At 48.5% G+C, this 6616-nt stretch overlaps 1 long non-coding RNA gene across 3 annotated transcripts in view; it reads left to right on the top strand.

Moving 5' to 3' along the window:
* LOC135284951 (uncharacterized) overlaps window positions 1-6415 on the top strand; it is a 127901-nt gene extending 121486 nt beyond the window's left edge. For all 3 annotated transcript variants that reach the window (XR_010350012.1, XR_010350014.1, XR_010350013.1), the window contains 2 exons: window positions 329-3721; window positions 5354-6415. This is a non-coding gene — a long non-coding RNA (uncharacterized LOC135284951). The remainder of the gene's footprint in view (window positions 1-328; window positions 3722-5353) is intronic.
* The last annotated feature ends 201 nt before the right edge of the window (window positions 6416-6616 follow it).

Genomic DNA, 6616 nt, shown 5'->3' on the forward strand with positions numbered 1-6616 from the left:
CAGTGCAATGGTGAGGCTTGAACTGTGAAGGTTTTAGGACTGGCTCTGCATCTGGGCTCCTGTCTCTGAGCTGCTGACTTGGCCAGGCCTGCTGGGATGACTGGTGTTCTCCTATCTCTGTGCTCCTCCACAGCAAGCCCTGAGCTGGGATGGAGTGGATGGTCACACCAAGACTGACTTTGGTCAGACAGGTTGGGCTGGGAGGTGAGGGATAATCTCAGCACAGAAACTGGGTTTGTGAGGGATGGAGGATAACTCATTTTGGGAGGTATCCACTGAGGAAGCACTGGAAAGGCTTCACACTATCTTTGCTCTTTCCTTTCCCAAGAGAGACCAAGTTGGAAGCAGTTACAGAAGTTCCCTCATCCAGCAGCGCCTGAAGTGTATACCACAGACCCCATAGGATGCAAATTACTTAGCTCAGAGACCCTACAACACTTCTGCTTTTCAGCCAGGGACTGTCAAATGTGATGTGAGCAATCCACCCAGGAGGAGAGGACTTCTATGGAGAGGAGAAGAGGACTTTCCATGTCAGGGCTTCCATGTCTCAGCTGAGACCCAAAGCCTCCAGACTGCAGCCAGGGCCTCCCTGCCCAATCCCTGCCTGTGCCTTGGAGACTCTGCCTTGCTCATCAATCGTTTCTGGTCCAATGCTCCCAGTGTGGGATATTGGGAAGCTGCCCTGGCCCCCTCCCCAGCTTCCCTGTCCACCACAGGATATTCTAGCCTTGCAAATCCATCTCTTGATCCAGGCACCTAAACCAAGACCGTGCAGTGCAGAGCATTACAGCAAACTGCCTCCTTGACTCTGATCCTGTGAAACTCAGTGTGCATGTTGGCTTCAACTGGCTTCACAGTATCATGGCATCTTTCAGGCTGGAAAATCTCTGCACCAATTCCAACCATTAACGCAGCACTGACAGGTCCACTGCTAAACCACATATTTTTTGAGCTCTTCCAGGGATAGAACTCTACAGCTGCTCTGGGCAGCCTCTCCAATTCCTGACAAACCTTTCTGTGAAGTTCAGGCTTCTCAGTCATCTTGCTGCAAAAGCACAAGGACAAGTCATCCTCCACATATCTTGTGTCCCACAAGCCCCTGGTGGTGCCTAAAGAGGTTCAGCCCATTATAGAAGATCAAGTTGATGCTGGAAGCATTTGCATTCCGTCTGAATTGCAAGCCAGAAGTGACATGAAACATCACATGTCAGGCAGATTGGCCCAAAAAAAAAACCAAGACTGCTCTCAGCAAGATGTGCAAACCCTTCCCTGTCTCCCTTAATCATCATTCTGCCTTTTATTGCTCTCATAAACTCTCTTGCAGAGAAAACACGTGGCTTAAAAAAACGCAGATCCATTTTTGGTTGAGGGAAAGTGAGAAATCACTGTGAGTGTCTAATGAAGGGATAAAGGGCTGAAGTCCCCAGTAGGCATCATGGGAGATCTTTCCCAAAGGTGTGCAGATGTTGCAACTGTGCCCTGGCACAGTTCACACAGTTCATGGCCACACGGATCCCCAACAGCAGCGTGCAGACGGCTGAGTGGGTGCAGTCCTTTCCAAACAGAACGGAAGAGCCTTGCTCCATCTGGACACAACAGCTGGGAAGAGCAAAATAAAGCAGAATCCAAAGACTTCCCTGCTTCTCTGCTGAGTGTGCTGAGAGCCCCAGGATCCAAGCTCAAAGCAGGGGTTGCATCAGCGGCTTCACAGACGCTGTAGAAACTTCTGATACTCACGGAAAGCTGGTGAGTAGTGCAGGAATGGCTATGGGAATGGACAGCACAGACACAGCCTAGAGGAGGTCCCTCCATCACCAACGCAGCCCTGTTGCTCCAGAGACCTCATCCAGGCATTCCCTGGATGCATTTGGGATGACTGGAGGATATATATGGCTATATTAAAGACTGAAGAAATTTTTCACTGTGAGGCTGATGAAACCCTGGCACAGATTGCCCAGAGAGGTTGTGGATTCCCCATCCCTGGAAGTGTCCAAGGCCAGGCTGGATGGGGCTTGTAGCAACCTGGGACAGTGGAAGGTGTCCCTTCCCATGGCAGGGACTGGGATGGGCTTTAAGGTTCCTCCTAACCCAAACCTTTCTGATTTTGAGATTCTCTGTTGCTGTATTTCATTATCTACCCACACTGGGGAGGTGTAGGAGCTGATAGACATTAAAATATTTCCTCTCAGTGGAATGTGCTTGGAGATGGCAGCAGACATCTCTCCACCTCCTTCTTTCAGCATGTCTCCCTCAAACTTTTCTCTCTCTTGTTTAGAGCTCCCCCATAAGCAGCCTCGGCAGAGATGCTATAAACAGGATATGGGCTCTCTGGAAATCTGCAAGCAGGAGTGGCTGAAGGTATTTAATAGTATCTCTGCAGTAAACAGAGATAAAGGGGGATCAGCTGTATGGAGCAGGGAGTAAGTATCAGATGGAATTGCTCTGCTACGGTGTCTATTTACTGAAACAGGAAACAAATATTTTTTTGGCTTTTGCCAAAGAAATATTTCTTTAAAAATGTGTTAATATTAGGAGTAAAAATGCATTTTTTAGACATGATAAGTGGCCACATTCACTGGAGTTTTATTTACTATATAAAGGTTAACATTGGTCTGTTTATCCTACAGACGAGATTTCCAGAAAATTACAAGAAGGGTCATGTAACAGTCAGCTCCTGCTTGCCTGAGCTTATTTGCCAGAGCCAAATCCCCAGAGCCTGAGGAGCTGGAGCAGATATTCAGAAGGACTCTGAGAATGGGAGAAAAGAAATAACTGAGCTTTAAGTTTTTTCGAGTTCATTTGCCGGGAAGGTGGGGGCTGGGCTCACCCTTGTGCTGGTGTGGGGGGCAAGAGACAGAGGGGCTGCATTGGTTTCTCCAGAGCTGTGTGAGGGAGTGGCCAGTTGGAGGGAGGCTGAGGAAAATCCATCGATGGTGCAAGCAAGCTGCTTTCCTGCTAACCCCAAAGAGCCATTCTAAAGCCTGGATCAGGAGATTTATCTCCTAGCCAACACTTCTTATGTAGTTTTACTATGATTACTCAGCTTGACAAATGAGGGTGCTCCAGAGAAACATCCAGCCCCTGTCCTCTATTCAGTAAGGATATCCTGGGACTTGTGCTGAGGGAACACGGTCATTTAAATTTCTCTCACAGCCACGCTGTCCCTTTTCTGAAGGGTGAGACTGTCTTCCATCTTGCCCTGTCCCCCTGTGATCTGACAGTCCCCTGCCCTGGGTGGGTTTGACAAGATTGTCCCTGCCAGTTTTGGGACTTGGTTCTTCCTGCAGCTTCCCACACTGCTCCGAGGGAAGCTTATTGTCAAAACAGTTGTGAAAGTCCTGGTAAATCATTCTGTGTTAAAAATACATCAAAAAAATGGGTTCATTATTAATGGCTCTGCTGTCAGCACCATGAAATCCCGACTGAGCAGTGAGGCAAGGATTTTCTTCAATGAAGCAGTGCTGGTGCAATCCAGTAGCATTGCTATCTGGAAGAGAAGCTTGAGCCAAATCATTAGCCCTAATATAGAAAAATCAAGGCAAATATCAAAGGCCTAAGATACCCAGGAGGTTGGATTATGCAATTTACTATTTTTCTCATGATTTGCACAGTCTTATTAGCTGGAATCAGCATGACCTTATGAGGATCCTGACAGAGTCTGGCTGCAGTCTGAAAGTCTTGGCTTTCAGCTATGGGATGGCCACCCTGGGATTCAGTTCTGGTAAGTGTCTGTTTAACACCTGGGGACACCTTGGTCATTGGCTGGCATGGAATTCCTCAGTGTTTGGCACCAAAAGGTGCAATGTGACCTGCTGCCTGTTCATGGCATGAAGAGGCACCCTGGGCTCAACTCACCAGGTCCTGGCAGTGCTTCCACTGCACAGGTGTAAAACCTGGCATCGCCACAGTGGGTGGGGATGGCCACAGTGTGGAAGGGAGGGATGGCCAAAGCAAGCCAAAGCTTACCTGCCCAGATATGGGCCAGGCTTTGCACCTGCCACCATGTGTGGTACTGTCTGGTTTCAGGCTTCACCATGGGCTCTCGTGGAGGGCAGCAGGTAATTTCTACCTGCTGTATTTCACTATCTACCCATGCTGGGGAGGTGGAGGAGCTGATAGAAATTAAAATATCAGGAATAGACTTTCAGCCCCAAAACTGAAGGCTGGAGGGAGCCAAGAGCCATGCCACAAGGATGCACAGCAGAACATCTTGGCCGTGTTAGCCGTAGCTACTGCCAGAGGTATTGGCTGTTGCAAGAGGGAAAATCTGAATCAGATAGAAGGAACCAGTTGGAGATACCTGGGCATAGTAAGACTGGGGACTGCTGTTCCCTGAACACTGCAAGCATCCCAGCATCAGCCTGAAAGGGATTGTCCATCTCAAATGAACCTTTTCAGGACCAGTCCTCCTCAGGGGTCCACCTTCTTGCCTTCATTGCCTGGTGAATAATGAGAGATTTCCCCAGGACCTCACTTTGTCAGAGAGGTATGAACAGCTCTCCATGACCTTCTTAGATCTGTTTCCTATGCTCAATGAGCAGGAAAGCTGAGCTGTGTCCTGTCCCAGAGAGTCACTGGAGAGAGCATGAACAATTCTCCAGCATGCCGGATTTCCTTTCCACCTTATAATGGAGGGACAGCCTGCAGTGTAAAGTAGGGAGAGAAAAAAACCTACTCAGTTACATCCCAAAACTTCAGGTTAAGTGGGATCTGTACCTTGTTTGAGGGATCAGCCCAAAATGCCATTAAAAAGGATGGGTTTTTGCCCCCTTCAGAATAGCAAGCTGAGACTTGCCCCTACCACACATGCAAGTATTTCCACAGATCTCCTCATGTGTTTTCCCATATTCCCACATATTTTACCATATCTGTGAGAGGGAAAGGTAAAGGAAAGGTTATTTTATTTCAAACAAAACTGTTTCCAGACACTCAGTGTCTCACACCCACCTGGACAAATGTCCAGCATTCAAACTAGAGAGGAGAAGGGATGTCAGCTGGTGAGTCCTCACATCTCCTGGGCTCTCAGTTTTTGCCCTTGCACTGGCATTGCATACATTTAGGAGCTGAACTGTGTTTTCATGTGGGTCCCATGGACATCGTTTTTGCCTCATTTTTTTAAAGACTCCTTTTGACTCCTTTTCCCTGGGCATAGTCTGTCCTTAATTTTATGCTGTTATTTTGGGTTGCTGTTTATTTTCCCAGCATGTAGGTCTTGAAAAACTATACACAGATGTGCTGCAATCTAAATGGCCTTGGTGCCATCAATGCCTGATACTCTTCTATCCCATTTTGACACTTTTTCCTAGGCTTTGACCCCTCATTTTGACTATGTTTCTACTACATCTCTCCATAGATACTCTCAGACAGGCCTTTTAAAGGAGCTGGCATGGCCTTTGCCCTCTTAGGAAGAGTCTTTTCTTCGTTCTCCTCCAGGGAAGTCTTGATCCATATTCCTTTGACTGCTGAGCAAGGTGAAGGAGTCATGGAGAAGAGAGGGGTCATTGGGCTTTCAACCACTACTCTTCTCCTGTCCAGCTGGCACAACTCCAGGGGCTGGACAACTCCAGTCCCCTCTTGCTGGCCATTGCTATCTTCACACCATTGCTGGAAACAGAGGATTAATAAACTGCAGCTCAGAAATGTCGATGAACGTGTGGGTTGGCTGTGTTGGACAGAAGATAATTTGTGGTGAAATCCACAAAACGTCTGGGATTTGTAAATGTTTCATGATGACTTGGATCTTCTCCAAACACTCCCATCTACTGACAAACATGAGCCATGAATCATTGCACACAGGAAAAACTTCCAAGCCCTTGACTTACTGCTCACCCAGTTCTGCTACACTGACAGCTGAGAGCATTCACTGCCCAGTGGGGAACAGGGATTCAGGGTCAAGGTGAAGGAGATATTTGGCAGCCCCATGGATGCTCTCTACTGGCCTTGGGCAGAGGAGGCGGGGACATGGCACACTGGCTTTTCTGGGTGGCAGCCCACAGGACTGAGCTGGGTCTGTCCCAGCTGATACCAAGATGTCAAGGGCAAGCTCCCTGACATAGCCCAGAGATAATCTCCTTTCCCAGAAAGCAGATTCACTTTCCACTGCTGAAGGTGAGGTCCAGGAGGTTTTCTGCCTGACATCAGCTGGTGTTGGTGATGTCTTTCTGCAGCCTGGGCTGTTTGTGGTACTGCAGAGCTCTTTGCAGGCTGCCTGCAGCCTTTCGCATTAGTTCTGAGTTTTGGACTCTGGAGGAAGGCTTGAGAAAGCTGCATGAAAAGCCCTCAAGAGCTGTTACCTCATGGCCATTTGCCATTTGTCACCCTGCAACCAGCAGGACCCATGGGCAGGGAGGTGATTCACCCCAGCCAGGCAGTCCAGCTGCAGGGGACTGATCAGCTCAGCCCAAGTCATAAAATACTGAACAGTTGATTCATAAACACAGTGGCTGGCAGCAGAACACTGGCTACCAGTGCTTGCCTTGTGGGTCAGGGACAGACTCACAATAATAGCTGACGATGTTGCAGCAGGATGTCTTAGCCCTCCGTCCATGAGCCCGTGCATTCCCATTCCTGCCTCTATCCACTATGGAGGCTAGAGGAAGACAAAGAGGTGATTTCC

This window comes from Passer domesticus, chromosome 22, assembly GCF_036417665.1.
Source record: "Passer domesticus isolate bPasDom1 chromosome 22, bPasDom1.hap1, whole genome shotgun sequence".
NCBI classification, from domain to species: domain Eukaryota; kingdom Metazoa; phylum Chordata; class Aves; order Passeriformes; family Passeridae; genus Passer; species Passer domesticus.